This window comes from Beta vulgaris, chromosome 8 (genome assembly GCF_026745355.1).
Source record: "Beta vulgaris subsp. vulgaris cultivar EL10 chromosome 8, EL10.2, whole genome shotgun sequence".
Classification (NCBI taxonomy): Eukaryota; Viridiplantae; Streptophyta; class Magnoliopsida; order Caryophyllales; family Amaranthaceae; genus Beta; species Beta vulgaris.
In genome coordinates this window covers 13897431-13908156 of record NC_079209.1, presented here as the reverse complement: position 1 = coordinate 13908156, position 10726 = coordinate 13897431, and the positions used below count along the sequence as shown (strand labels likewise).

General features: G+C 32.1%; 1 long non-coding RNA gene across 3 annotated transcripts; it reads left to right on the top strand.

Moving 5' to 3' along the window:
• Positions 1-1357: 1357 nt before the first annotated feature.
• On the top strand, positions 1358-4409 carry LOC125492617 (uncharacterized). Of its 3 annotated transcripts, none has more exons than XR_008967429.1 (4): positions 1358-1751; positions 1822-1898; positions 2006-2073; positions 2736-4397. It is a non-coding gene; the product is annotated as an uncharacterized LOC125492617 (long non-coding RNA). The 3 variants fall into 3 exon arrangements; XR_007269266.2 differs by having other exon boundaries at positions 1359-1898; positions 2736-2825; positions 3836-4409; XR_008967428.1 differs by having other exon boundaries at positions 1361-1898.
• Positions 4410-10726: the final 6317 nt, after the last annotated feature.

Here is a 10726-nt window from a genome sequence, read left to right as displayed (position 1 = left end):
ACATTGAGATGCATCTTTTCTACAAATATGAATCACCAAAGACAATCAAAGTACAAGATGTGAAAAGTGAACACTATGTAAAATTGTAAATGGTGCAATTATTTCAAAATGAAAAAAGTATCTTATTTAAAGAAGTTGTATATTACTTGCAAAATTGATATATTTGACAATATATCTTCTCTTTCTTTCTCTTAGCAATGGGTCCATTTTTTTTATCTCTATCCTCTACTAAATTCTTTTGCCACGCTCCAATTTTGCACGTAAAAGATATAGAGAAAGTAAGTGAATTTTGGAATAATCGAACATAAGACATTTACAAATATGAAAATTTTGGAAATTTTCATTAGTTACCTCATGTTTTGACTATTCATATTTAATAACCAAGAAAATCATATATATTACAAATTGACCATGTATAATTGTTTATTCCACATCATAACAAACTCCTTAATTATAATTTTTTGAGCTTGATTAAGGTTAACTATTTTCATTAAATACAAAATTGCACAATATATAAAATCACAACAATGATACTTCGTTCATACCATACTAATTGATACATCCCTTTTGAATCTATTAGACATTAATTGTTGTACTTCTTACAATGGCCAGTTCCCGCAAATTTTATAATGTTGCTCTCTCTTTATGGGGGGATACAAACAATAATAAAGAAACAACTCTCTTCCTCACCCTTCGCAAAGTTAAAGCCTCATAACTCACAGACTACCATAGAAAAAAAAGACAATACAATACTACCGACTAGTAACAATAATTAAGTCAAATAGAACACTTAAAACTTTGTGCCGGTCAAAAAGTATCAATTAATATGAAATGAAGGAAGTATTACATAATCAGTGTACAAAAAATCTTTTACGGTTGATAACTCAATGTAACTTTGTGCTCCTTAAATAATATAAAATTAATCAACCATAAAAGGTGTACTAACAAAAAATGAATTAACAAATTTCATCATCAATGTACCAATATATAATAAACAATTATAAAAGGCCATTTCAAATTATATAGTAGTTTTTAGGTTACCATATATAATAGCTAAAACCAACCAAATTTGCTTGGTGTAGTTGGTTGGGGCCTTGTAACCTCGTATCCTCCCAACTACAGTACTTGAGGTAAGATTCCCCCTACCTTTTTCCCTACTCACAAGTGTATGTCCCGTAAATACTAAACTAAGAACATTGTCGAAGTTGAGGTCTAGATAGGGTTGTAATAGCTCGTAAAAGAAAATAATAGCAATAACAGTGATTACAATAATAACGCAAATATAATAACAAGTAGAGTAGTGAATATATCAATGATAATAAGGGATGGTTAAGTTAAGGAACTTCTTATATACGTTAGGAATAAAAAAGAATATGTTACAAATCTTCCTACTTTAGCAAGGATAGTTTTATTTATTTAGGAGAAGTAAGACTATCATATCACTAAAGGGGAATAAGCAACCAAGTTAGGTAGGTTATAATGGGAAACAAACAAGAAAAATTACGTGCCAAAGAAAGGAGGAAAAAGAAAGATAAATAAGAACAAGTTGCTCAGAAATTCTGATGGGAGTAACCCAAGAAGAGGAACCACCCAGATCATTCCAAGAGAGATACGTCCATACAATATACCATCCTAGACTTATAAAGGGAACCCCACACCAAAATTCACACCCAAACTCACACTAAAATACTTTACCCAGAACAACTCTTTCTCTCGCCAGAATCACGCTGGGAAGCAGCGTCCTGCATCTGGTGGCTCCTTCTTCAATTTCAATTCCATTTATTTTGCATGCAAACTAATTAGGATACTCTAACCTTGTAGGTACACACTAGGTGGCAAAGAATTTCAAGAAAAACAAAGGGAAACTTAGAAAATTTGAGGAGGAAAGATACATTAAGGTAAGCTGGAAAAGAAAAAAAAAAAACAGATCTTTGCGTTGTTTATCAAGCTTCGTTTTGAGGAAATTACTTCTTATTATTGATGATGATTGTTTATATGTTGTAAGGGGACAAGATATAAATCTAAGGAAAGAATTGTTGAAGGAACTTAGGGGAAATTAAGCTAAGAAACAAGGTACATAAAAACTCTTAAGTTAATCGATTTTTGTTTTATAAATCTTGCTATGCATGGATTGTATGAATAAAGAGTGAGATCCTTGAGGGTGAATAAGGAATATGTCATGTGTTGAAGTATGTCCTATGATCAAGTCCATAACTCAAAAGTTATAAATTATTAATTATATCCCATATAGTTTGGGTAGTCATGATGCTTTGCTAGGAGCCAATCTTGACTTGTAATATTAATAAACGAGTAATATTTACTACTAAACTATATTGGACCTATAGGGTCACACATAAACTACATTGTTGATAAGTTAGTCTTTTTAAGATTAATATTATACAATAATACCAATATGTTCTTTTGTCCATAATAAGTTATGGGTAATATCTTGCTATATCTTGGATCAAAATCAATTATAGGATAATTGATTGATATCAATATTAATTGATTGAGAAAGTCAATCAATTAATGGATTGATATCTTCTTAATTGAAAGGAAATCAAATCCTTCCTTTTATGAGCATACAAAGCAAATTAAATAGAGGTGAATTGTTTTGACCACTATAACACACATATTACATAACTTGGCCGTGAGTTTGTGGTAGAGGGAAAATAAGTTTCTCACAAGATATTCAAAAGTTCATACAAAATAAAATGTTTTGTTTTGGGTTCTAGCAAACCGAGGTATAATCAACTTGTGGTGGTGGACTTTTGTAGAGGAACTTCAATTGACGTTCTTAAACATCAACGAGGCACGGTTCAAAGGTATAATATCTTAACTCCCTCCTGTAGATTTATTATAGTATTTTTAGGGTGTTCTTGGGAATAGGTTTTGTACAAATTGTTTGTATTTCCGCATCGTAAATCCTAATATCATGTTGTAGTGATAAAAAATACAGTAGATATGGTTGCATGCATGCTTAATCAACATAGACAAGGTTTATTGATAAGATGATTTAGGAAGTAGGTTATGATCTTTATGTATGTGTATGTGGTAATTGATGATTGCAATGATGAATGAGGAATGGAAAACTTATATGTATCTACTGCCTTAAAGTAATAATCTTACCTAATTAGTAAGAGATTTCTAAATTAATTTTGGTTAATGTACAATTCTTTGGTGATACATGTTACTTTGATCTTGTGACAAGAACCGTACATGTACACTTGCTCTTTTACACAACGACTACTTTCGAATAGTTTGTCATTAATAAATAGGTACTTGTAATGCCGTGGAAGTAAGTGAAGAACGTATTCTTCCATATTACTAAGGTTTGTAGTAAGATAAACATTATGATATTTAGTTGAAAGAGAATCGAGAAATTTATTAATGATAGGGGAAGATACTGCGATAGTAGTGATGAACACATTGTTTTTGTGTGTACGTAAGAGAATGATAGGACATGTCCTGGATTAAGTCTTGCAAGCAGTACATAAGTAGTTTTGGGAAGACGTTCTCATGAGTATAGAGGAGGCATATTAGCCACTCTATTCGTGCTTCTTTCCCAGTTAATTGCAGAAGTAAAGCGTTAAGAGAACTATGTTGAGACTAAGTTTCCTAAGATCGTGGTTGAAGGTATAAAGAGCCCCAGGTCGAATTATACCTTAAGGTATTATCAGATACATGTAGTTAAATAATGAGTTTTCTTCTTCTTATAAAAGTACGCGAGTCAAGAACCTTTCCCGTGTAAGGCAAACTTGAGAACTAGAAAAGTCATGTACCAGTTACGCTGATTTGGTTGTTATTGTTGTTCCTAAACTACCCTCCCGGGCAGTGACAGAATTGCAGGGCTAGGTCAGGAGGTTGTTGTTTGGACTATGTGAAGCACATGCCACCGTGTTGCTAAACTTAGATGCTATTATTTTGCCATGTCCATAATATCTTGAAATGTAATGTAATTATGGTTATGTATTTTGAGTATGTTTCTATGTAAAATTTTTTTACTAAAAATATGGTTTGCAATAGCTATTAATAATTTATTTAAAACGAAAAGGTGGTAAGATACTTCCAAGTCTTGAGGGTTCCCTTACATAGAAGGGAAATTGCAAGCTTCATAACGTCACCTAATTATCTATAGCTTATTTACGTTATTAATAGCACTAATCTAAGCAGCTAATTAGGTGAGCTGTTACAGGGTTCTTCTCGTTACTATATATATACACGGGGTTATCAATGAGAATTTTCATATACTTCCTGCTTTCTAAAATAAATGAAATACTTACCATTTTAGGCCATTTCAGATTAAATGACACGTTACTTTATTTGGTATTCATTTCTCTCTCCTCTCTCCTCTCTCCTCATCACATGGGCCTATCTTTTTCTTTATCTCTATCTTTCTCCTCTCCTAAATCCCTGTGTCAATAACTAACATTTCATTTAAAACAGAATGTATGAAATATATTAATTAATTTTTAGTTTTTTTTTTTAGGATTCAAAATTGATTGAGGTTTGATATTGGCATGGAAGGAAAAAAAAAATTATTTACCCACTACATAATATACCCACTAAAAATAAACATTAATATTAAGTGGAGTTCAACATATTTCTAAAGCAAAATTGGCCTCAACACCCTGAACTATAGTGCGGGTGCACTAAACGGCCCCAACTAAGACTTTTAGCCAAAACACCCCAAAGTACGGGCCTGGGTGCGGTCCGTACAATAAATGAGGCCGGTAATCGAAATTCTCACCAGCGACGGGTAGGGATGGGCATGGGTCTAGGACCCTACCCATACCATGTTGGACCCCACCCTAAGAGTCTGGGTCCAACTTTTTCAGACCCTAAGGGTCCGGGTCTGGGTCCGAGTGAATTTTTTAGGGTCCGGATCTTAAAATTTTGGATCCATACCCTATCCTTAGACCCTAAACTTATTTAATACATACATTTTTACTTTTTTTGAAAAAAAATAAACTAATTTCCTAAAAGACTAAAACCTAAACTAAAACACCCATTCTGAACTCTTATGTAAGTTGCGTTTGTTTCTTTTTTTGAGTTCGTATGTTTTTGTTTGTTTCGTTTTTTTTTCATTTTATATGTTTGTGAATTGTTTTTTGTTTCGTTTTTTTCAGTTTGTATGTTTGTGTTTATTTCGTTTTTTTTTTTCAGTTTATATGTTTGTGAATTGTGTTTTGTTTCGTTTTATTTTTTCAGTTTATAAGATAGTGTTTGTTTCGTTTTTATCAATTTATATGTTTGTATTTGTTTCATGCGCTTTTTTTGTTTGTTTCATGCGAATTTCAGATGATTATTGATAATAATGCTGAAAATTTGGCAAAATAAAGAATTTAGGCCTGGACCCTCCATACCCTCCAGACCCTAAGGGTCTGGGTCAGGGTGCAATTTTTTCAGACCCTTAGGATCCGGGTCCGAGTCTGGGTCTGCAAAACAATTTAGGGTCCGGGTCTAGCTAACTCAAATTTAAGCCAAAAACTCCCACAATGGTTAGCCAATATACTTGTTGCTTAACTAGGTCCCACTTCAAGTAAGATAGGGTTTTATAGAGAAGAATATAGAAGTTGTTAACCAAAATTCTCACATGGGCCCACATCTTTAGCTCAAGCAAATTGGTTTAGTTAAGCTAGATTGGCTAGCAAATAAAATTTCAACTACTCACTCTAATGGTTGGGCTAATTGCTTAACTTTTTTTTATTTGCTAACAAGTCCTTAATGCTCAACATTGGAGTTGCTCGAATACTCCCTCCGATTTTTAATGTTCTGTGCGATTTCTTCATATGGACGATTTTTAATGTTTTATGCATTGTGCTTTATTCCATTTTGGGACACTCTCTCTCCAATCTATTTTTGCTTTTTGACCCCACTTTCCCTTACTTTTCCCATCCTTCCTTACTTTTTCCCTTTTTACACACTCTCTCTTCAATCTATATTTGCTTTTTGACCTCATTTACATTATAATAAGTTATTCCTAGTTTTTTCTTCAAATAGTAAATACACAGAATATTAAAAATCAGAGGGAGTACTTTGTTCTCTTTTGATCTTCTAATATAAAATCAAGAAAGGAACCAATGTAAAATTAATTAGGGTCAGATTTCCTCTTTTGGTGTTTAATTGAAAAAAATGAAAGATTATAATTGTCATCAATGTATTGTGGATTTTTTTTTAAAAAAAATGTTAATTTTTAATGCTAATATTTAATTTCATAAATTAAAAAAAAGATAGTAGACTTTGTGTATGAAATGTATCCAATATTAGGCTCATTTTATAAATAATTATTACCATCTTTTTTTTAATAAAAAAGATCAATAAATTATTGCAAGTAGAAAATACAATATAAGTAATTGCAATAGTATGTGGGTTCCACACATTGGACAGCTATCTCTTCTTCAACCCAAATGGTATCTCCCACAAGAGCCACTTTGCAAAGTGACATCCAAGACACATCTAAGAGCCCCATTGTTGGACAAAAGGTGGCTCTCCATTTTCTCTCTCCTTAGAGAGCTAGTTGGAGAGCCTCATTGTACATGCTCTTAGGAGCTTCCAATCTAAGACTTTAACCTCATTGAACTTCAGATCTGGAACTTTAACATCATCGAACTTCAGATTGGATTGTTTTAACTTGTTTTCAGGCTCCTCCGTCTCAGAATCTTTATCATAATCCCATCTTCTTGGTGAATATGAGTGTTGATTATTAGGACAATGACGATCAAGATCATATCAGTAATTGTCATCAGGAATGCAAGAACTAGAAGATCCATCACTTAACGAACTATCATCGTCACTGTCACACTATATAGAATTCATTGCTAAAAAAATTGCGAGTTGAAGAAAGAAGAATTTGTAGAAGCAAGAAAAAAAGTGACTCCGCTATTTTTTGTGATTGGATCTAAGCGTATTTAAGAGAAAGGAATGGAGGGTGGTTTAGGATTCCTTGAGCGATCCAGTGACAGTGAAAGATCAACTTGAGCAACTACAGTAATAGTTATAAGGGTGCGTTCTCCTCAACTTAAAAACTTAAGTTTCAGGTGTTCAGATAAGTTGTAATAAGGTCCAATAAGGGCAATAAGGTCCAATAAGGGCAATAAGTTCCAATAAGGTCTAATAAGTTCCAACCAGGTACAATAAGTTTCAATCAGGTCTAAGAAGGTCCAATAAGTTTCAATCAGGTCTAATAAGGTCCAATAAGGTCCAATAAGGTCCAAATAGCCAATGTTCAAAAAACTTTTGTATTATTGTCCATTATTTAAATATTCATAATTTCATATCACTATTAGCTGATTATGTTATTATTAGAATTTTAATTAAAGTACCGCAATGATTATATAGTATTATACTTGAATTAGTGTCAATTATTTTATTAAATATTTGTATTATTGTCTATTATTTTATTATTCATATTACTATTAGCTGATTATACTATTATTAAATAATATTAGATTTTTTTTCTTTTTATTTTCTCCCTCCTTTATAATAATGCATAATATGTAATTGGGTACACGTACAAGTAACAAGTGAGAGATAAAAGTAGAGTGCGAGATAAGGAGTTAATGCATTTTACTACCTTCACATAAATGAAAGTGGAGTGAGAATTTTTCATATGTGCCAATTTTAACTTATTAGCAATAAATGTTAATCAACTTTTAATTTTCTTCTAGTGCTTTATAAAATCAAAATAAGACTATTAGATACTCCCTCAATTTCCTAAAGATCTTCCCACTTACTGTTCCTACAGATTCCAAGGAAAATCAAGTTGTGTGGGGCATGGTGTGAGTAAAGTAGGAGAGAGAAAGGGGTTAAGATAAATAAACAAATAAAAAGGGGTTAAAGTAGGAGAGAGAAAGGGAGTAAAATTGAATTAATAATGTAATAGTGGACCATATGATAGTGACATGAGAGGGTAAATAGGGAAATTTATTTTGCCAAATAAGGAATAAAGCAAAAGAGGGAAGATCTTTTGGAAACACCCTTAAATGGAAAGTGGGAAGATCTTTAGGAAACGGATGGAGTATATTAGTGGTGTAAGTTGTGTATAGGTAAATATATAAATAATAAATTTTTTTTTGTTAAATTAATTATCATAAGAGATAATTAATAATCATTATTTTTTTAAAGGACGGATTTTAAAAATTATTACTTCACAATAAATTTTAAGGGGTAGTATTTATGTTAGGGGTAATATTTATGTTATTAATGGTCAATTTTTTTGTCTAATAAGGTCAAATAAGTTTTAATCAGGTCCATTAAGGTCTAATAAGTTTCAATCAGGTCCAATAAGGTCTAATAAGTTTCAATCAGGGCCAATAAGGTCTAAAAGTTTCAATCAGGTCAATAAGTTCCAATAAGGTCCAATAAGTTCCAATAAGGTTCAATCAGGTCCAATCAGGTTTGATAAGTTCCAATAAGTTCAGTTCAAGTAAGTTCAGGGCCAATAAGTTGAAGAGAACGCACCCTAAGGAGGGAGAGAAAGATAGAGAGTGATGGGTAATAAATCTAGACACTTCTCTCATTAAGTAACGCGTAAAGTTAGGCAAATTAGGTGAGAGAAAATAAGTTGGAAAATGGTATTGTCATTAATAGAAGGGACCATTCAATGAGAAAATGGGGACAAGCGTGGAATTACATTGACTCAATGAGGGTATTTCAGTCCAAAAATATTAATTGTATGTGGAAAGATTCAATGTAGGAAGAACTTTTAAAAAAATTCGAAGGAGAATACAAGAAGAACAAATGGAGTAACTGAATCAGGGTCGTCCAATAGGGTGTGCAAAGCGACTAACAGCATAGGACCCTCCTTTTTATAGGACCAAAAGGTCTTAAATTAAATTATTTTTTAGTCTTATTGTTCAAATTCGAGCTTGATTTTGTCAAAAGTATTTTGACACTGATATATCTATAATTTTATAATTTATGTATAATATTTTTTATATTTAGGACCCAACTTTATAATTCGCGCAGAGTCCTCAAAATTTTTAAGACGGGCTTAAATTGAATCAATTGCAACCGATTCGACACCATCATCAGTGAGAATAATTCGGTACAGACCGGTAAAATCAAGGCCCAGTCATGTCAATGGGAAATTGGGCGTAATGCCTATAATTGGGCCAGGCTAGTTCTGATTGGCTCTATTGTAGTCAAAGAAGAGAACAAATAAAAGCCCAGCTCCACAGGAAAACAACCCAATAACTGAGAAGTTTTAAGCCCAATAAAGCACGGGCTGGGCAGCTAGAAATGAAATGAAAAATAATTCTTAGGAATAATGATGCTTCTCATTGATGTTCCACAATAATATCAGCAAACAGCAAATTCTCAGGAAACCAACCCTGAAAATTTTCATTTTATTATTACAAATTTCAGCATTATAAGCTTTTGAATAACTTTCTCCTTTTTCTGCTCATTTAGATGAAAATTTCGACGTACCAATTTATTTTTGTTGCACATCTGTTTTTTGTAGTTTGATGAATTATGTGAACATTTCAAGGATAAAACCTTGCTGAAAAATTGAGAATTTTTCAATTGTTTGTGTGTTTTCTTTCAAGTAATTGATAATGGAGATGCTTTTTGTGGGTGGGTACGTAGTGATCTGTTGTACTTCTCCTTTTTTTTTTCTTCCTTAAATTCATATTGTCCAACTAATTTCATATAAATGATAGTATTATTGTTGTTGCTGAAAGATAAATTCTAATCACAATTATGTTATTCTTAGTTGGATCATGTTGTTTTGCTGCCACAATTTAAAAAATGTGCATGATCATCACATTTTTATATTTATATGTGATGTTCAAAGTCAAAGAAACTGCCAGTTTAAAATCATGCTCTTTGCAACAAGGTAATATAGCATAAAGTAAGACGGAAAACAGCAGATAAATGATAGATGGATCACACTTTTTCAGCTAGCAATAACATCAACCTAAAAGAGCTAGGAATAGGATGCACTATTATGTCTTGAGAAATACATAGTAATTCTTAATTCTAGACAATTTATATTGGATCATTGAAATATTCACCATATAGATAAGTTATATTTGTATCTTTCTGGGGAACTCCTGCGTAAGCTTTTCATTTAGCTTACAAAGTTTGTATTAAGTTACGATGTGTATAAATTTAGTTATTACACTTTACACAATACATGTTCATGCAAAAGGGTAACAATTTATGTAGGTTTCATTTCTGGCTAGTGTTAGTTCTTTTCGGTTCGATCAAAGCATCACTAGAGTCAGCAAGTTCTTGTCAATTGTAAGATTAGATAATGGTTGTTTGTGCTTCTAACTGTTGCTAGATATCAATCACAAATTCACATATGCTCAAAAGGCTGTTTTACCGAGCTATAACTCAAAGAAAAGCGACATCACATACAAGTTTATCTCGTCTCCATGTGTCAAATAATTAACTCCATAGATAATGTGGGAGAAACTCTTAATTGATCCCAACGATCAATAACCAAACTCTTAATAGACAAACTTGTGATACTTATAACAGTAACTATCTGGTAGTATAAAATTTTTTCCTGCTAATTCAAAGATTTCTCCACATACTTTTGTTAGGGGATCATCGAGAATTTGTTAATCTATATATTGGATCAAACCATCATTACTTTGTGATCGAATCTCGTCAACATCACAATCACAACAACAATCACTTCAATTCAAATGTAATCTCCGTTATCTACATTACCTCACTCAAACACCAAACTACATATACTTTTAACTTAGAA